This window comes from Podarcis tiliguerta (assembly GCF_965153285.1).
Source record: "Podarcis tiliguerta genome assembly, chromosome: 12".
NCBI classification, from domain to species: Eukaryota; Metazoa; Chordata; class Lepidosauria; order Squamata; family Lacertidae; genus Podarcis; species Podarcis tiliguerta.
The window spans coordinates 3,766,119-3,787,910 of NC_139545.1; the positions used below are offsets into that span (position 1 = coordinate 3,766,119).

Below are 21,792 nucleotides of genomic sequence, written 5' to 3' on the forward strand. Positions count from 1 at the left end.
GTATATAATCGGAGTTTCCAGGTGAGAGTTACATAAGAAGTAAATAAGTGATATTTATCTGGCCTCAGGTGTTAGTCACTCATTCGTCAAAAGCATTAGGTGAATTTTATGTAACATAGAAGTCAAGTAATATAATACTTTTTATCTCAAAAAATGACATTTGTTTACCTGGCTTACTGGAATGTGTCAGTTTGTTCTGTTTGCATCCTATACTTTCTTCCAAAGAACTGAAAGCAGCACCTTAGATTCATAGAGATTTATAGACAAGTAAGTTGTTTTTTTTTACAGAGATCTATTTTATTCCATTTGTAACTTTCTTTTCCAAGCTACAAGAGCTCAGTGTGTGGCTAGAGGTGCTGCCATTTTATCCTCCTTGCAGCCCTGTTAGTCTATCAAGGGCAAAGTGCACAACCCGTTCCCTGCCTGCTGCTTCTCTGCTCCAGATTCCTCTTCCAAGTATCTTCCTTTCTTCTACAAATCAGAGAGGCAAGTCCTACATGAGTGTGAGCCTATCAAAGTCAATGCTATTACATCATGTTTTGTTCACTATAGCACTATATCTTCAACATTTTCAGTCCCAGGATCCACTTTTAACTCAAACATGCATTCAGAGACCTACTTCTTAATGTTCTACTATATATTTGCATGGTGGTTGTGACCCACCTTGGATCAGGCCACGACCCACAAGTCACAGACCAGTGCTGTAGCATATCACATTTATTTATCTAACTGCTGCACTGCCCTTCCATACAGGAGCCCAGGGTAGGGAGGTATCATACCATTAGAACACCATTGCAAAATGTTCCACAAGAACAGTAAATAGCTAAGCACACAAGCACTAAAATGATTACAGTTTGGCCCCTGGGACAGCTAAAGCCCCAATTAAATAAATAGGTTTTTAGCTGGCTCTGAAATACCATCAATGACCAATGGAAACGTATTTCCCCAAGAAGGGAATGTCAAAGTCTCCTAGAGCAGTCAAACTCACTAGAGCAGTTGTTTTCAAACTGTGTTCCATGGAAGCTCATAAGGCTTTCTTTGATTTAAGCTTGATAATAGCAGACCAACTTCTACTCTTCTAGGACGTTCTTTCCGTGGGCCTAATCAGGGCACTCTACAAATTTAGTGGGTGCTTATGGGTGCTTCCCTAGCTTCTGCAATCTCCAAGTGTTCTGCAGCAGGTGACCAAATATATGAAGGTTTCTGCAAGGCCAAAAGTTTTGAAAATCACAGCTTTAGAGTTTGCTGCACCAGCAAATAAGTGGGATGTGCCAACGGCCATCTCAGTGCTGAATACCATGCCAATAGCATATGCTGTGACGTTGTCATTTTTTCCTGCTGTTACCGGAATATTTCAGTAGCATTTCAGGTAATGCCATAGCTTAGATGTTAAAGGTCACATAGCTGGCAGTGGTCATCCTAGGCGGAAGGAAATGATTCTTTTATTCATTGCTGTCTCAAGATTCTTAAACAGCATTTAAAAATGCAGCGTGGAGCCACCAGTTTCCAGTTCATATCCAGACTGTCGCATCCTGTGAGTGGATAAACAAAATAAATATACAGACCAATACAATAATGATCAAACCACTTAGGTAGTTTTTGACGCTGTAGCAATTTTCATTAGTTGGAGCGAATTTTCAAGTTCCATGTGCTGTTTAGAACTGAAATTTCTTAAAATGTTTGTGATGCATGCTCTAACAGGCAGCGTGTTAAACTATTCAGAGGGTCTGCCTTATTTATAGCACCTATCCATCCTTTCCCTCTACCACCACCCCCGCCCCTGCCACCAGCCTCCCTCTCCTTTACAGTTAATAGAAAGATTCATGATTCTTCATGGTTGTCTATCTAGTGTCTGACAGCACTGACTCCCCTTGCTAAAGCAACTCACTATCTATAATTGATATCCTTCTAAGGAATGGGGTGCTGACTGCAATTGAAGGGCTTTGCTGAAAGCTCTTAAATCCTGACAAGTTCTGCCCTTGTTCTGGTTCAGTCACTGAGCTACACTCTTGGAATTCCAGGGTTATTTGAACTTTGTGCAAAAGGGATGCATGTGTTTCACATTAGCAAATCACAAAGTTGGAGAGCAGAACTATGACCTGGACTGCTGGGTTTCCTGCCAGTCTCATTTACAATGCACGGAACCCCTAAAAAGATTACCTACTTATATTACCAGTTGAATTTCTTTCTTTCTTTCTTTCTTTCTTTCTTTCTTTCTTTCTTTCCTTCCTTTTGAGAAAACCCTAACAAAAAGACCTTATTTATTTTTCAAACTTGGTTTGCTGCTGGGCTCTTAATCATTCTACTCTTTAATTAATTTCTTTGCCCACAAGATATTATAATTGGGTTGAGCACGTTAGTTTTAAGTGTGTGATAAATTCACTTCTGCGCCCAGAAGCTAATAAGATGCTGTATATTCCACCCCTTCCCTTAGTCTGCTTTTCGCTGAACCTCAGTTTTGTTTTTTTTCTGCAGCTATCTGTTAGATTATACAAATTACTAGAGATTGGTTAAGTTAGGCATCAAGATAAGTGTTTGTTTAGGAAAATTGCCCCCAGAAGGAAAAAGACTGAAGTTACTGTTATGTATGAATACAATGGCAGTCAGAAATTTGAAACAGTGCTGTATTTCTTTGCTGTTCCTATGAAGGCTTAGTGATAACTGTTCTTTATTTAAAATACACTTGAAGATACATAATTCAAAGAAATAAGATTTATTTTTCTTGATGTTTTCATATTGATTTTGTAGCAGAAAATTCCTTTCTTTGATGAAAGTTTGATTGCATAGTAGCAAAGACCAGAAGAGCAATAATTATACATCCAAACTCACAGATTTTAAGGCTTTAATTTTCCAACTTGCCTTCATCAGAGAGACAGAGTGGCCCCAACCCAGCTCTGATTGTCCTTTGTTGCATGAAGCTAGTGATTTGGGATGATGAGACACCTTTCTGTCCACATCAGACACATCCATGAAGTTTAATGGGAAGTGCATGAAGATTTTCATATGCACCCATATCAACTGTTGGTGTTCATGTGTGTTCACATATACGCATGTAAATTCTAAAGTTTGTCATTAGGTTGCCAGCTTAGGACTGTTATTCCAATTAAAGAAACCTTAGCTAATCAGTCGAGAGCTTTAATGAGTTAATTGGTTAATCAATTGATTTAAATTTGAATTTGGGTAAGTGCAATAGTGCTGAAATGAGACATACTTCCTTGTTTTTTAGATGGTGTCCTGTAACAGACATAAGTTTGTAGACAACACTGCTGTTGTGCAAGTAGAACAGACTTTTGCTCAGACAGTGGGACATCTCCTCCCTCCTGCAGCCTTCCGTGTGCCCCCAGAAGCTGTTCCAGCCCAGAGAGCCGCCCACCAGGAGCAGATTTTTTTAGGGTGCATGCTTAGTGGTTTCTAGCGGGGAGAAAAGGAAGAGAAAGTCCTGTTGTGTGAGCAGACATTTGTTCAACTAATGCGACAGCAGCATTGGATACAACCCAACATTTTAGAAGAAGCATTGACTCCTATGTGAGAAAACGTGAGAGTGCTTTAATATGGTGCAGGGTTTTTTATGAGAGTGCTTTAAGATGCTGCAGGTGTTAATACAATATATTTATTATCAAAAGTTTGCTGCCTGATTAGCTGAGAGCAGGTTTTTGCCCCAGTTTACCGTACTTTTCCGTGTATAAGACTTATGTTTTTTACTCTAAAATAATGTTCAAAATCTGGGTTCGTCTTATACAATGGTGCCCCGCAAGACGAATGCCTCGCAAGACGGAAAACCCGCTAGATGAAAGGGTTTTCCGTTTTGGAGGTGCTTCGCAGGACGAATTTGCTATGGGCTTGCTTCGCAAGACGAAAATGCCTTGCGATTCCTGGGGTTTTTTTCCCCTCCCCCCCTTTTTCCCAAGCCCCTAAGCCGCTTAACAGCTGTTTGCTAAGCCGCTTAACAGCTGATCTAAGCCGCTTATCAGCTGATCTAAGCCGCTAATAGCCTTTTAGCAGCTAATCCGCTAATCCCTTAAGCCTTTAATAGCCGCTAATAGCCTTTTAGCAGCTAATCCGCTAATCCCTTAAGCCTTTAATAGCCGCTAATAGCCGCTAAACCGCTAATAGCGCTAATCCGCTAATGTGCTTGCTTCGCAAGACGAAAAAAACCGCAAGACGAAGAGACTCGCGGAACGGATTCTTTTCGTCTTGCGAGGCACCACTGTACACAGATAGTGCAGAGTGGGGAGTCCCCAAATCGGAGTCCCCCCAAATACATGGGGGTGAAATACATGGGGGTGAAAAAATATGGTATATCTTTATGTTAAGTGAGTAATTGCTTAAAGGGGCAACACCCTGCCTAACGCAAGTGTTTCTCCTTGATGCAGGTTTCACCTGCTGTCCTCCCTGGACCATTTGCTGGGCATTGTGGAATAGGAGGTGCTTAGTGTCTTGGGGTCAAGTGATGGTGTCTGTGAGGGTCAGGGTCTGTGGATTCATGACCACTAAGCTCAGCTTTATTGTGAGGAAACTTGTATCAACAGGGCAACATCAACCAACAATACAACAGTGGTGTACTCATTGAATCTTAAGAGTTGGAAGATTCTATGTGGACACCTTGAATTGGGCCCGGAAATGAAGTGGCAACCAAGGCAGCTGTTTTAAAACAATGGGTACATGAAATCTAATTGGAACCCCAGGCAGTAATCTGGCTGCTACATTTTGGACCAACTGAAGGTTCTGTGTCATCTTCAAGGGCAGCCCCACAAAGAGCATGTTGCAGTGATCTGATCTGGCGGTTACCAGAGCATAGATTACAGTGGCCAAATCATCTCTGTCTGAAAGGAGTCATAGCTGGTGAACCACCTGGAGCTGGGAAAGGCAGCACCATTCTCTATTTGAGCCTCTAGTGACAGTTGTTTAGTTTCAGCCTCAGAATCCTGATTTTTGTTGTGCTGGTGGGCTGAAAGACACCACTGAGTCCTCTGCATGCATTAAACAGGGAGGAGCTAAAAAACAAATAGCCCATAAACAAAGGATCTCAACCAATGTTGAATACAATACAGTGGTATCTCGGGTTAAGAACTTAATTTGTTCTGGAGGTCTGTTCTTAACCTGAAACTGTTCTTAACCTGAGGTACCACTTTAGCCTCCTGCGCCGCCGCCACACAATTTCTAGTCTCATCCTGAAGCAAAGTTCTTAACCTGAGGTACTATATCTGGGTTAGCGGGGTCTGTAACCTGAAGCGTCTCTAACCCAAGGTACCACTGTAAGGGAAAGTGCAAAGCTATCCATATTGTACTAGCAGGCTTTCCACCTTCTAACCCCATCAAGACTCATGGAAAATAACAGTTGGAAGTGGTCACGAAAGACTCTTGCAGTTTTTGTTTCATTAAGATCGGAAGTGAGCCACCTCACAATTGAGAACCAAAAATGAACCTAAAAAATTACATTAGATAAATATTGTGTGCATGCAACTTGTTTATTTAACACTCACCGTATTGTGAATCGTATTTATCTGGTTACAGTGATGGCTCTTTGTGGCATTTAAGGTGCCTTGTGCTAAGCCAGTACTTTTCCATCTCTCCCCCCCCCCGCCCCCGGCTCACAATCTGAAACCCCTGAATGTCTGCTGGGAAATGAACTTGAGATTTTTAAAACTGGGAGTGCGCTCTGGGACACTGCTAGTGCTCCCCCCCCCCCAGCTGCTGCTGCATGTTACGCAGGAAGGCGGTGGTGGTGAGGGACTGTCTTTTCAGAGAAGTGGGTTTAGGGTTGCTGATCTCCTCAGTGAGGAACCTCTGATAAAATACAATGCAAAATGAGTGCATTTGTATCTGTAACCATCAGTTTCTCTTCAATTAATTTACCCCCATTCATCAATCACCACATAATTCCTTCCTCATAAATTAAATTAAATTGAGGTTGCAATCCTTTTCTTCCCCAGCATTAACAAACAGAGGAAGTGCTTAATTTCTTTGAAATCAATCTACACATCATTTAAAGGGGGGGGGGAGGCAGAATTTTAAGGAACACATAGGAAGAAAAATCTTTCCCACAATTCACTCACACATTCCAACTTTTTATAAAACAACTCATTAAAGAATAGGGGAGTAAAGACGTAGGACTGGAAGTGGACTGGACTAAACATCGCAGGCCCTCGTTTTTATTCTCAGGGACTTCATTTCTCATGCTAGATCACCTTGAAAGCACGCCAGTTGCTCTTAGTGAGAAGCTCTCCGCTCCACATCTTACCCCTGAACTCCCGTCACAGATGTCTGAAAACCTCAGTGCTTTTCGAGTGAAATACTAATTAATTTAATTCTGGGTAATGAATCCACACTTGAATAGGTTCTGGAATGGTTTGTAGTGCAAGCAGATTTTTGTTACCTTGGCTTTTTGTTACTTATGGGTAAGCCTCGCTGAATTCAAAGGGCCTTGCTCCTGCTCAGACATTCTGGTCCTCACTGAAAGTATAACTAGGGGATATGATTCCCTTCAGAGGGTGGGGGTCTTTTTGAGGTCATTCTTTCCTCCATTCTCCTCCTCCTCCTCCTCCTCCTCCGAGCAGCCAGAGCTAGTGCCATTTATTTTCATAAGCTACTTTGTGGGGTTTCCCCCCCAATGCAGTGGTGTATGAATTTTATGAAAGGGGAAACAAATGTTGTTTCTGTTCCTCCTCCTTGCCAGCCCCAATAGCAGTGATTCACTGCTGGCTGCTGCTCAAAGCACCTTGAAGGTCACAGGGGATGTTGCAGATGGCAGCTTCGTGCCCACACAGCTCTCAAGATATTCACAGCCAACGGGGCCCGCCAGACTGCAGTGGATGCTCTTGGCCACCTTGTTAAGTACTGCCGGGGGGGGGGGGGCTTCTTCCAGGTGGGGCCCACCAGTTAAGTGTGGGGCCTGGAACAGTGATCCTGATTCACATCCTCCCTGTTATCACTAGCAAAGATGGCCTTTCATAAACTAGAAACAGGAGGCTGCTTCAGTGATTATTCTGTTCATTCACTCTAGGGGATTACACGGTGTTGACTGACCATCTTCTGTGCATAACAGACACAGAGGATGAGCATGTGAGCATTAATGTGCCTTTTCTGCATTCCTTGTATTCTGTAAAATTGAAATGTGCTGATGGTAATACTAACCAACTAGGATCTGCTGCTGGAGAATCCTTTTAGGGATAGTAGAATTACTAGTTTGCATGCCTTTACTGGTCACTCCCAGCATGATGCATTCCCACCCACCATACAACTTCTGTTAAATTGCTACCAGACCACCAGCAATGCCCCTTCCAGGATGCTCAGTAGCTTGGTTTACTGCCTATAGGACTACCAGGATGGAGCACTCAATCTACTATAACTATATGGATTATTTTCAGGGGCCTGCACATTTAACAAATTTGGGATATATAGGAGAAATAAACACTACAGAAAGTAGCAACGGAGAATTGCTTTCTCAAGATTTTGAGGTATGTGCAGGTCCCACTCTCTGAACTCTCCTTATGTGAAAATTAACTTATCTGAACATGGGGAATTTGTACCCAGTCCTCATTACACAAATGGCTGACTCAGATATCCGAGCAGCCAGACCTGTGAGAACAGCTTTCCTTAATGCTGCATTTTATTTTGAAAGAAAGGCCAACGTTTTCCTACTATATACCTACATTGGCATGACCCAGTTACCCTCCCTCAGACCTTCTTCCACCTCCGACCTGCGAGGTCCAAACTGGCAGCACCACCAGCTCTTCCTCCTCCGGCCACTGCTGCAATGACAAGACCTGCTGGCTCTGCCCTGGAAGCAGCGAGGGCGATGCCAAGGAGGAAGCCCAAGCCCCCCCTGTCCTCTTCTTCATCCACACCACCCCAGTTGCCAGCCAGGCTTGGCTCCAATGTACTTCCCATTGCTTTTCCACTCAGGGGCAGCAGCGGCTCGGCGTCCATCTTGACAACCAAGGAGGCAGCTTCACAGTGCCTGGGTGGGAGGAGGAGGAAGAAGTAGGCGGTGGCTGCACCAGTGGAGGAGCAGCCCTTGCAGGCTCACACAGCAGCACCACTGACTCACTGGCCAGCTCGGGGGGTGGGGGGAGGGAATGGTCCAAAAACTGGCATCAAAGGGACAGGACCACTGCCAGGAGGGCAGTAGCTTAGGTCAGAGGTGGAAGATCTGGGGAGGGTGACTGAATCATGCCGGTGCAGATACAAATTAAACACAATGGTCCTTCTGTCCCCTTGTTTTATCAGGCTGTCAGGAATTTATTGGGATTTCTCCCATAGACAACAATAGAAATTGTTGGCTCGTTATGCAAATGCTTGCCTAATGAACCTTTTCTCAATAATGTGTTATGTTCAGAAAGTGGGACCAGCGTGTATACGTTAGTGTGTCTGCTGGCGTTGGCATTTCCACTTCCTATTCTGGATTTTGTAGTTATCCATGTAGTCCCAGACAACAACAGTAATGAATGAGGCACCGATCCTTTCATCAGCTCCAAGAAGAAGGCGAAGCGTCTTGGATTTTAAATTTGCCAAGATTGGTTCCCAAAATCACCCTATCAGGATTAGTTAAAAAAAAACCAAAAAAAAAAAAAAAACCAACCATACGTGCTTCAGTGTTTCAGCCATAACTTGAAGGCAAACCTTTGCGCCCCCCCCTTTTGTGTGTGTGTCTCCCTCTCCGTCTTCCCTTCCACACACTGAACTATAATGTGGAATGTTTCTGTTAAAATATATACAAGAAAATTGCATCGCAGACCTCTAACCCTCATCAAAAGTAACTGCGTAAGTGTTCTTGGTCTCAAGGGTAAGTAATTCCAGACGTGCCTCATGGTTGCTCTGCAGCTGTTTTGCATGTGCAGCCCATGACGACGCCAGCAACTCCTGGCACTTTCCCTGTCCCCTTTCAGGATGCATCTTTCTCATCAAGGCAAGCCCAGAATGTGCTTGTAAAGGGAATGTGCCTTTCGGGGCCTTGAGAGACATCTAGCACAACCATGGCCGAGTTCTGCCGCTCACTGGGGGAACGATATAAAAAGATCAGTTGTCAGTGGAAATGCTCCCATTGATACTGAATAAAAACCCCGCCCTGCAAGCTTCCTCCCATTGAAGTTTTGCATCTTTCTCATCTTTCTGCTGAGCGTGACTCTGGTGGGCTTTGTTCCATTTTGGTCTTCTTCTGCTGGTGCAATTACGCATAGTTACTGGTGTCTCTTCTTTTACTGGGGGGGGGGTGTATAGTGAGATTTGAGGTGAATTTACAAGCTAACACCCCCCCCCCCCCATTTGTGGGTATATGAAGAAGCTTGACGTTCTTATCAGTTGCTTCAGTAGTGGATTTTATTTTTTAAGGAGAGACCTCTGCAGTTGGCTTTGCTCTGGGTGTTTTCAGGTGTCTGCTCAAAAATTGGCTGCACAGGTCAAAACGGACTGGGTGTTTCCTTCCAAATTCAGCATCTTCCAGTTGTATTGCTGCTTCTCAGTGCATATAAAATAAACTTCCCTGTGCAGGGGGACATGTTCTTACGTATACAGTGTGAGATGGTCATGAATTCATGGTCTGTGTGCCTGCCATGCTGATAGGCAAATGCTGTACATGCAGGCACTAAGAATCCAGTTTAATGTAATGTGGTCAAATAGAACCCCACACATGTAAATTTATTTTACACACCTGGCATCACTTAGGAGTTGAACCTTATTCTGAACACTCCTGTGTAGAACATGGCTAATGAAAGAGGTGTGAGGAAAAACTGTAAATCAGATAGGACATTCTCAACTTTAGTGTGGCACTGGGTAAAACTCTCTTTTCCCCCTCATAAGTAGAAAATTGCAAATCTTCTAACTATGCATTTGCAATTTTACGTGTAAAATGTTCTCTTGCGATAGCTTTAGTTTCGTTATCCAAATTTGTACCTCATCAACAGGAAAACTGAACTATTGTAATTAAATGCTATAAAACATTATATAGCTAGTTCAGCATTCTTTATCATCTACTCTTTTTACTCCATCTTTCCTATAATGATTTTTAAAAGGAGCCATATAATTCCAAAAATAGTGAAGAAAAGTCTGTTTCATCAGGTAGCCCTGAATCCATCAGAAAACTGCATTGAATTTCCATTGGGTGATAATGAGACTTTCTCTGTCACGTGCAGATATAGTATTAGTATCCCCTTTGGAAGTATTGCCTGCAGAGGAGTTTTTCAACTGAACCAGGATTCCAAATGATACCTGAACATCGCTTATTACAGTATCTATGAAGCACCCACCTTTGTATGGACCAGTGTGCCCTCAGAAGTGGTTTAAAATAAGGGCAGACGAGACTGCCTGTTTCTAGTCTCTTGTCACTTCCATATGTTTTCCTTCCTAAGCTTTTTCCATTCTGTTTCCATACAGGGTTTTTGGTGGTTTATAAAATCCATCCCAAACAACCATAAATTTGTACTTAGTATTATGACATCATCCTAGGGCTGCCATTAAATAAAATCAGTCTTGTTTTACCTGTAATAACACTCAAAGCAGCTAAAAATCCCATGCTAAACGCCGCAACCTCTGTGTGCACATTTAAAATGGGAACACAACATCCTTAGGAGTCAACAGGATGTGAAACATGCCTTAGATGTTCTTTTAATATCTTGTTTTATATATTTGTTGTAACCCACCCTGGAATTTTGTGATGGGGGAATGTATTTTTTTAAAAACAATAAATTCCTCCTGGAAATACTGCACAGAATATGGTTGTCGCCACTTGGCTGTTGTGTCAGTCATCTTTTCCTCAGATGGAGGACAACATTCTGTCGGGTCTCTTCGTTTCTGAGGGCATTTGCAGACCCACCTTAATTGTGCGCTCAGCGGTCACAACCTTAGACAGGCCTTCGAGCTGCTTTGGAGTAGGTATTATCTGTAAAACAAGACTGGGTTTTTTTAATGCAGCCCTCAGACCATCTCTTAAAAATTCAGAGAAGTGTGATGTTCCAACTTACATATGGGTAAGTTTGCTTTTTTGGAATACGTATGCATCACATTCCTTGAGCATCACTAGTTTAAGATGACACCTGACCTAACCAAGAGCATATTTCATCCAGACCCCTCCTGCTGCTCCTACGTTCTTTTAATCGTAATATTTACCGTTCAGCCAAATTTCTTTTCCGTGCAGTTCAGTTGACAGGGTGTGGTAAGGAAACTTCTCCCACATGCTTCATCTTGAAAAGAACAATTACTGTTTGTCTTCTAGTTGGTTTTAGCTAAAAGTATCATTACTGAGGCTGAGATCGCAGGATGGAGTAAGCAAAATGCCTGGGTAAGTCTATAAGTGCTCCTTTTTGTTATGAAGGGTTGAGCTTCTTCATATACTAATGTTAACTCCCATGCCTTGGAATTGGCAAAGAGCCCTAAGAATGTTCTGCTCTGAAGGGCCAAATTGCAGTCATCACTGCTAAAAAGTCGGTACACAAAGTTGCAAGTTCAGTATTTTGTACACATAGGTACTTGGTTGCCTCATACCTCGTGGATGTGTTAGTTCTGCTTGGGTAAATAACTGTTTAGGGCACAATCTTCTGGCAAAGTCTGCACAAGCCCCATTAAAATGTAGAGGAGGAGTGCAATAAGTTCCAGTCATTTCAGTCCAATTGTCCAGGACTTGCCTATAATACATGGTTCCTATATTTCACGGTGTACGGCTGATGCACAGCATCCTATTTTTTTAAATGGCACTATGCCTGATTCGAGTTTATAAAATTACAAAGGGTATGAAGAACAGGAAGTAAAAAATCATTGGATCTCATAGAGTTGCCCAGTGCAAACAACAAACAACAAAAGGTTCAGAACAGGTAAATAATGTATTGCTTCATACAGTGTATAACTAACTTAGAAAATTCAGTTCCCCAGGGCACAATGATGGCCATAAATGTAGATTGCTTTAAAAATACATGAATTCACAGATGATATGAATGTAACTATAACTAAATGTAATCTTCAGATCAGAATCAGTTTACCTCTGAATACCAGTTAAGGGAATTGGGCAGTTTGAGATGATGGCTGCCTTCTTGCCTTCTGCTGGCCATGGTTGGAAACAGAACACTTGGTTAAATGGACTTTTGGTCCAATCGAACAGGGTTTTTTTTAAAGTTATTAACATAGTACACTGAGCTTATATGTGTATTTATTTCAAATTGCTTAGGCACGTTTGACCCTGAAGTTCACATTGTACTTTTGGCCGGGTGTGTGTGTGTGTGTGTAAATTTGTTTTCTTTAGCTTCCTTGTGCCCTTTGTTTGTACAGCCTTTTAATAGAAGGATGCATCTGATCTTTTTATCACGGTGTAATAAATCCAGCATTTTTCCTTTTTGGGGAACTTGCGGGCTGCTGTGACTTTTCTTCAAGGTGTCGGGTGTCTAATCTTGAAAATGAATGGGTGGTGTCTTTGTCAGGAGTGTGGAGCCGCGGTGGCTTGTAGTGTAGGTATGAGGTCTGCGTATCCCATTCTTGTGGTATCACCAGGGCCAAGATGCTGCAGTTCTTAGAGTGAGATAAAGTAGTCAGGCTGAAAATGAAACAAAGCTTTAACTGTATTCCTCCTTGTGTTTAGCAGAGATAAACTTCAGTGGAGTCTCAGTGCTGCCCCATTTGGCTTCTGGCAGCAGCTTTAATTGGTAAAATGCAGATTTTTTTTTTGATCAAGAGAGGATTATTCTTGTTATCAGTCTAGAGCATCTTATTTCAAGATGAAAAGGCTTTGCTGAATTACAGATGCCAACATTTTTACAAAGGGCTTTGGCGATTGACATCTCAAAGAGAAAGTATGATTTATTAGCCTATAATGGTACTGAGCATTGGGCTAGTTCCCACTGATTTGTGAAATTGCCTAATATGAATTGCCTTTCTATGTAATTCAAGCCTCAGGTTCCTCAAAATATATTTTGTGTATAAAGTATGAAACATTAGGTACCTGAAAAACAGCAGAGTGTGAAGTGGAGGCGAGGTGGGGGGAATCTTGTTGCTAAATCCATCTTGGTTGTGGTTTTTACAGTAGTTTGGCTGATAAGCTGGCAGGGTAAAGATTAATAACGAGCCTTGTTGTTATCAGTACCTGCTTGTCGATCCTCTGTAACAGGCCTGTCTGTTCAGCATGGAAATTATTGATTAAATAAAAATTGCTATTAGATTGTGATGTGATCCATAATCGCAAACAATGGCGGACGTTCCACTTTCAGATCCTGAGCCATGCATCAAGTTTTCCCTTCGTAGTAATTTATATTGTGCTGACACCCACACTCATTAGCTTTTACCCTTTCCTACATGTGTCAAGAAAGCACTAAAAGACAGAACAGTAGTAGGAAATGAAGTGGCAGGTAAGAAAACGCTAAATTTTCAGATGGAAGAAGATTAAGCAGCTGAGCTATGTCCATCCATTCATTAGTTCCCCCCGCCTAGCATTTTTCAGTGCCCACGAGACTCCACACTTTCCCTTCTCTTCTTGAATTCCTTCTACATTCATAGATGTATATACATACAATTGCCTAAGTGCTGCTTTCACTGTTGCTCTCTTTCAGTTTGGATTGGCTTCATAATTCCAGGTCAGTATAAATCTTCAAATACTGAAGCATTAAGAATTCCAGGAGCAGATTTTAAACCAGACCACATGCGATAGCAGAGCTTTCCAAACTGTGTGTCGCGACACATTAATGTGTCGGCTACAGGGTGTTGGTGTGTCACGCCAATGCTCCCCACGCTCCTCCCAGAGCTGCAAAGAGGTTCGTTTAACCTCCAGTTTGCTAGTAAAACTGAATTACTGTGTTGCGAAATGATGCATGTCTAAAATGTGTGTCACTGACATGAATAGTTTGGAAAGCTCTGTCCTATATTGTTGGGGCCTTGAATTACATAGGGCTGATCTGCAGATGCAGTTGAACTTTGAGCTATGCCATTTCAGACGATGATGATGGTGATGATCCAATTTGTTTAGTGTTCCCATTTGTTTTTAAGAAGAAAAATTAATTAATTAAAAAATGCAAACCAGAAAGAAATCAGGATCTAACACAGCCACACTCTAAGCTTTGCTTTTTAATGCAAAGGAGCATTCAAGAATTTGGAACCCACCCTGCAGTCTGAAGTCATATAGTTTATTCTGCTCTGAAATCTAGTTGTGCTTAGCTGCATGTGTAATATCAGCATCATCTACTTCTGTTCAACTGAGCTTCTGATTTTTGCTCTGCATCATTGGAATTGTTCTGTGACATCCTATAGGGTTCCATCTTTCGCCCCATCCTATTTAACATCAGTTTGAAGCCACTGGGAGCTCATCATCAGGAGATTTAGAGTGAGGTGTCATCCATAAGCCAGTGATGCTCAGCTCTATCTCTCCATTCGATCTGAATACAGAAAGGTGTTTTAGGTGCTAGACTGGTGCATGGAAGCAGTGATGGCCTGCAAATGGGCCAGTAAATCTCCTCTGAATCCTGGTAAGAGAAAGAGGTGTTAGATGTTCTAAGTTCTTGGGCCTGAGTGGCAGAGAGGTTGCCTGCCCTGGAAAGAACAGGGCCTTAACTTGGGTGTACTCCTGGATCCAGTATTGTCAGTGAAGTGTATTGTCAGGAGGTGTTTGTTTTCAGCTATGACTAGTTTGCCAGCTAACTTAGCATTTGTAACACTAATATGAGTGCCAACACAGCGTTTTAGAACAGGGGTTATGCGAGTTCTAAAGGCAACTCCAGCCAGAAATCTGGTCATTGCATTTTGAACCAGATGACGTTTCTGAGTCACCTTCAGTGGTAGTCCCATGTAGAGTGCGTTGCAATAATGCAATCTGGAAGTTAACAGAGCATGGAATGCAGTGGCCAAGTAATCTCTATCCAGAAGGGGCCATAGCTGGCGAACCAACAGTAGCTTGAAATAGGCACTCCTAGCCACTGAGGCTACCTTGGCCTCAAGGGACAATGTTGGATCCAGGAGTACCTCCAAGCTATGAACATTCTCCTTGCAGCCCTGTCTGGAACAGGCGGTTCCCCCACCTCCTGAACTTGGAACACATAACATCTCTGTCTTTTCAGGGTTCACTTGCAGTTTATTGGTCGGCATCCAACCTTTCACTGCCTACAAACACCTGTGTGTCACCTCCTTGCAGAAGATGCACCTCTCTACCCCAGCTTATTAACACTTGGTGTGTGTGTGTATCCACCCTATTCTTCCAGCTGCAATTGTTTAAACTGATTTCAGTATTGTATATTTCCATTGTTGCAACCCTCCTTGGGACCTTACGACAAAGAGCAGATCATAGTAGGCGTAGTAATGATAGTTATGGTTGTTACTCATTATTTTAAGTGCAGTCCTTAACCTGTGTACAGTCTGGGATATGACTCTTCAGTTTGGGCGTAGACACATTGGAGATTACATGCTTAAGTTCTATTCCAACTTAACAAATGGCAAGCCTAGACAATCATAAAGTTGGAAGGTCACCTGGTGCCTCAAAGGTCACCTGCTCCAACACCCTGCTAGTGCAGGAAACTGCTGATGGGCACTGCACTTCTCCCCGACTCGCAGACTCTTAACCTCAGCCAGACAATTGCCACTCCTTATCCTGGCAGAGTAGTAAGCATGGGCAGAGGAGGACAGATCCTCACTCCAAATGAACAGATACATGAATGCTGCCTTAGAGACGTCTGGCCAGTGTTCCATCTTGATCAGTATTGTCTATTTGGAGTGGCACGAAGAAGCCTCCACCAGGCCTCTTTTCTAACAGGTCTGAACCTGCAAGTTGCGTGTGAATCCAAATGCTCTCCTGATCATGAGGCTTCATTCATGGTCCCACAGAACATGATGGGTGATCTTTATTTCAAGCACCACAAACTCAGATTCTTCCACATTAAAAAAATACAATTTTGATCTGGCTACCTGAGTGTACATAAAGCAGGCAGGCAGACAGCATCCTGCACAGTTCAGTATCTGGTTGGTCTTCTTGCTTGTTATTTTGTGCTGTGAAGAACTTTCCGCGAAGCCATGTGGATGTTGATTTGGATAAATGTGGGAGTTTGGAAAGTTTCACATTCTTATTTAGAAACAGAATTTGCTCAGTTTCCCTGCTTTGTTCCATCAAGGCTCATGAGATTAAGTAGTTTGTCTCTTCTAATATAAAATGATATAAAGCAGTTGGAATATAGAGTTACATTTTAACTCAAAGAGCCTGCTGGTAGAAACCTTACTTCTGTGCTGTTTCCAAAACTCAGTGTTGTACTGCAGAGCAAATTCTTTAAAAATATTGTATATTTACAGTAAAAAGTTCCGTAGTTTAGGCAGTATGTTACAATTTTTGTGTATTCATTTCCATGGCACCCCCACCCCCCCACCTTCAACTTTTTGGCTGCAATTTATTCCTAGGGTACATTACCACATACCAAAGAAATTGAATTTATATTGTGAAACTGGAGCAGCAGAAAATCTGTTTTATTTTTAGTCAACACGCTGTAACTATTCAAAGATGTATGTTAATACTAATTTGACCAATAGAGAAGAAATCTCATATCTGACGATCCTCTGATTGCAGTGATCAGCATGTTTGCGGCAGCATTCATTAGTTTGGCAAGTGTGGCAGAATTGTTTGGCTCAGTTCCCTATTAATGCTATTCCTATTCAGTAGAGTTGCTAACACAAAACGTGAAAGGTATTGCACTGGCACAACCTTCCCCATCAGGCTGAAAAGGCCTTTGAGAAATTCAAAAACAGTCAGATGGTGAAGGGCCCTGCTCCCATTTATTCCTCTCTGCCCCAGGTTTGTCTTGTTCATTATGGTGCTACACAACTGCTCTCAAAATGGGTATTGGGAACTAACAACTGGTTCATATTCACATGGTCCATCACTTGGGGACTGCACCACAAAAGCCAGAATTCACACACACTCTCTTATTGGACGCAGAAGTCCATATTGCTTAATATCACCTACAACACAGTGTTTTTCACTGAAGTCCTTTCATATGTTCCTCTTCCAGTCATCGAATATAGAAAAATCAAATGGCATACATGAACTAGTCCTTAGTATTACCAGTGGATGATGGAAGGAGCTATTCATTTAATGGGCCATGGGCTATAGAATCATGTGGTATGACACTGCAGCAAAGGTTATCATTAGCACTTGGGTACCACTTTGAAGAGGAAGACACACGGGGAAATATTTTTATTTATTTTTTACAATTAATTATATTTTGTCTGTGTGATAAAATCCAAGTTCTGACTCAGAAATGAAACCCCTGGTTTTCCTCTTGTGTTTTCTGGTAAACCTGTGTTCACAGGCAGATAGGCCTCCGCTAGAGTATCAAGTCTTTTTCCTCACCGCAAGTTTAACAAAGGAGCCGGCAAACTATCACAGATTTCTAAAGTTGGACAGAGAAGATAATTAAGAGGCTTGGCATGCAAAGTTAGGTTCAAGTGAGCAGGGACAGAGAAGCACACAGAAATCCAGGCTGCTGGGGGTGGGAGAGCTGGAATGAGCGGGAGAATTAGTGAATGAGTTAACTGTGATTCCAGTCCCAACTCCATAACTCCTGATGTCCAGGCTCCCTTCCACCCATCAGCATCCACCCCCCCCGACTGCCCACCCACTTAACTTACAGCTGTTAACTTACCTCTGGTGGTGAGTGGGAGGTTTCTGTCCCTGAAGTGATACTACAGCAATGAGGGGGGACAGGGGGGCCGTGATGAGGTGAGGATTACAAGTGACCGAGGTTATATTCAAGCCAAGGAATTACAAAGTTTGGAAACCACTCAAGGCTAGGTGTACATTACTCTCTGAACTGCACCCCTTGAGCCTCCTTGTTGTGTGGAAACTCTGACTTAGTACTTTGGCCCACTGCTGAAAACTTGAAATTCAGGACGATTTCCGCAGAAGTCATTAAAATGTCAGTTTCCTCTGTTAGCCCTTGAGCTAATAACAAAGCAGCACAAAGCAGGGGTGGGTTGGGGTGTCTTTAGTTTCAGATTGTGCAGAGGAGATTTGGGGAGAGCAAAAGCAACAAGCCAGTTCAAGCATCCGTGCCATTATGATGGATATGACTGGTTGGGTGGCCAGACCAGTAGCCAGACCTGGAATGTTTAGTCTCTAACCCAGGTTCCACAAAGTCAGGTATTGGAACATGGGGTTTGGGATTTCTGTACCATTGACTCACCAAGGATAGCATTTATGCATGCCCTGGCCAATCCAGGTACCTCACGCTGCCTGCTGGTCACAAGTGCCAGTCTTGCAGAACCACCTCTCTTCTTGCCTGAAGAGTTCTCTGGGGCCTGAGCACATGGAGTCGTCCTAAGTAGCTTACTTGGCCAGGTCCTGGCCTTAGACCATGAGGACTTTTGGTTCAGGCCCCACTTCCTGTGACAATTGCTGCCTTTCTGGCCTACTGCTTTGCTCTTAGCAGACTTTCAGTACTTTTCCATGTAGACGTGTATCTCAAGTGAAGCAACGTGATCTTACTGGAATGAAAACCTTCCAGTCTTTCAATACTCTACTAGCAAGCTCTCAAAGCCTGCGCAAACACCCAGAGACTTAAAATCTAGTTATAGGAATCCCTTTCAGGCTCAGCCAGAAAAATGCATTTATTTTGCATGTATAAATACTGTATATAATTTATCAGAGATTAAAAGGAACGACTGTCTTTATTTTTAAGATTAGATGACTTCCTCTCTGCAGCTCCCCGGTGGATTGAGCGTATGTCCTGAGGGTAGGTCCTTTCTCGTGGGTCAGGAATGTAATAAGGCAGGTTTTCCTCTCCAGGATATTGTGTCTGCCTCACTGTGTTTAAATTGCTACAGAAAGAGCTTCGGCAGAGAATACAGTGTTTTCTTTGTACAGTGGCCAACAATTGATGCATCCTTGGGGACTTTTCTGTCTTTAGCATTAAAATGTCTATGGTAGACATGGTTAACCTATTGATGGGTGATGAAAACACCAATAGGATTGATTAATAGGCCATCCCTTTGAGACAGTAATGGTAGCAGTGGATTAAGTGAGGGTATTTTAAACATGGTGAGGTGAAGAACAATAATCTGTGCTCTGCGGGAGCATTGGAGCCAAAGGAAGACCAATCACTGCTGATGTGTACATTAGCATGTTTTCATTTTATGATGAGATGTGCAGACAGAGATAAAGGCATTCAGCTGTACCATATAAGAAAGCATCCAACTATTGATGGCTGGGCCACTTAGCAGTTACAGGTAGGTAGCTGTGTTGGTCTGCTGGAGTCAAAACAAAACAAAACAAATAAATACATTAATAAAAATCCCTTCCAGTAGCACCTTAGAGACCAACTAAGTTAGTTATTGGTATGAGCTTTCGTGTGTATGCACACTTATTCAGATACACTGAAACAGTTTGTTTATTTTTTATTTGGCTACCTCCCGTGCCCATAATCTATAGAAAATTATTCTATATTTAATATGTGTCTATTGAGCATATTAAAGTTAAGGATTAAATACGCTACATTTTTAAAAAATATAAGGCCAATATGTTGAATTCTATGGAAGATTTATGCATGGAGTAATTTTAGGGGCCTATTCAAAGCACATCTGCTAGTACCCTTCCCTTCTTCCCACCATAGACACAGCTGCCATCAAAATTCAAAGCTGCTTTAGCAATTCCTGCAAGGTAAAACATCTCAGCATTTTTTAGGGCGGGGGGGGGGGGGGAGCCCAAAAGAAACGCCCAAGAAATTTCAAGGGAAGCCAAAAGAGTAGCAAAATTTTATCAAGAGAATTTTGGACTTCTGTATTCAGATCCCTCAAAAAGGAGTCATGCAAGCTGCTAATCTGCTTCTCTTATTTACTTCACTTTACTAAAATGTTAGCAGGCATCATATGGCCCAAATTAATGCTAACTTCAGCAAACTGAAGGGGCTCCAGTTAGAAAAATACCACACTCGGATTAATCCTTTTACTCCAGTGAGAAGGTCTATGCATCACAGCAAAAAATGCTCATGACCCACAGGCCAATTTTACTGCTCAGGTTGCCTACTTGGGGGGGGGGGTAGTTTATCTGGGGCCAGTGTTTTGGAAGCGACTTCTTGACTGCTGTTTTGCTCCATCCTTCACTGCAATGATGGGGAATGTGTGGCTCTTGTCCTCCAGACGTTGTAGGATTACAATTCCCATCGTGACCAGGGGCAGGGGATCATGGGAGTTGTAGTCTGACAGCATCTGGAGGACCACATGTTCCCCATCCCTGCCCTGCTGAGTCATCTAAGTGGCCTGACCTTCAAAGATTCATGGGTTGGGCAATGAAGATGGGGGAGGCTAGACAGCAAGGAAGGACTGAATAAGGTGAGACAGGACTGCTGGTAGACAAAGGGGGGCTTCAAGCAAGAGGTCTTTGTGCAGTGTTCTACCCTTTGCGGGTAGAACATGACATTAACATTTCCCAAATATCATAATTTGCTGATAGCTTCCATCAGTGTAAGTCTAAGTACCAAACGCAGAAATACCATGTTGTCTCTCTCATTGGGGGCTGTACTGTTTTAGGATATAAGTGGCTTATTTCATATTTGATTTTTTTCTCTAGGTCAAAAAGTTTCTGCACATAGAAGACACACATGTCAGGGGAAATAGTGGAGCAAAACCCTTTTCATGGAAAAAGAACCTTCTGCAGGCAGGAATATTTTGACATTGGGGCGGTGGTGGGATATTCAGACATGCAATTGAAGTACAGGTGACTCAATTTATGCTGGGGTTACATTTTGGAGTTAGCACATAAATTCAAAATTGCATATAGTGAAAACACATGGCAGGCGGGATTCCCAAAATCTTCCCCCCCCCAGACACCCTCCCCCATTTCAACTCCCTATTTAAAAATTATACAATTTTTTGCCAAGCGTGTAAAGCTGAATGCACACAAGTTAAATGTGCAAAAGTTGAGAGTTGCCTGTACTAGCATACATATTGAAGTGTGACATTCCCAGGAAGTTCTTATTACCCGATTTATTTGATCATTTAGATCAGCCATCTGTGGTTATCCAAAGGTTTATCAGCTACTTACCAGCTTCTGGGATGAATAATACTGTTTTTGTATCTCATACTATGAAATCAATTGCCCGGTCTGTTTATGGAAGTACTGTAGTTAAAATTAATACACAGAAAACGAGGAAGAGTGCCAGACGAAGCATGCATAAACTTGGATATACATTAGTGCTTGCTTTTCACGATGTGCTAATAAATAGGCCCTGCTTATCCCTGAGTATTTGAAGGAGCTTAAGATATTATGGCACCTTATGGATTTGTAAAGACTGATGCCTCCTAACAACCCGAGAATGGCTTAAATCCTTATGTCATTGTTTCAGCCACACACAACTCCATGCTTATGCAGTGTGGATGTTGTGGTAATAGATTATTACTGGATGGACATACAGGGATTTGCCCGCTTCTGAGTTAGGGGAGTTGTAGAGCCTTTGGCCCCAGCCAGCGTTCCCAGTGGTCATGGATGATGAGAGATGTAATGTAGCAACTTCTGGAGGGCCATAGGTTCTCCACCCTTAAATTAGTGTGTTGAATACCCCCTTCATGCGAAGATCACAGGGTGGTTCACAACATAAAAATACAAATTGAAAGCACAAAATACAAATAAAACAAAAGCAAACGAAGCCAATAGCCCCCTCCCCTCCACACATTTAAAAGGCCATAGAATGATTTATCTGCCCAATGCCTGGTTGAAGAGAAACGTTTCCTCCTGGCGCCGGAAGATATGTAATGAGGGTGCCAAGCGAGCCTCCTTGGGGAGAGCATTCCACAAACACGGAGCCACCACAGTTTTCAGTATTGTAAGTTGAGTTTGTGTTCTGAATGTAGGAC

General features: G+C 42.6%; 1 protein-coding gene across 5 annotated transcripts in view; it reads left to right on the forward strand.

Annotated features, from left to right (window-relative positions):
• Nucleotides 1-21,792, forward strand: part of GLI3 (GLI family zinc finger 3) — a 253,340-nt gene that overhangs the window by 197,210 nt on the left and 34,338 nt on the right. The gene's annotated exons all lie outside the window — the stretch shown is intronic.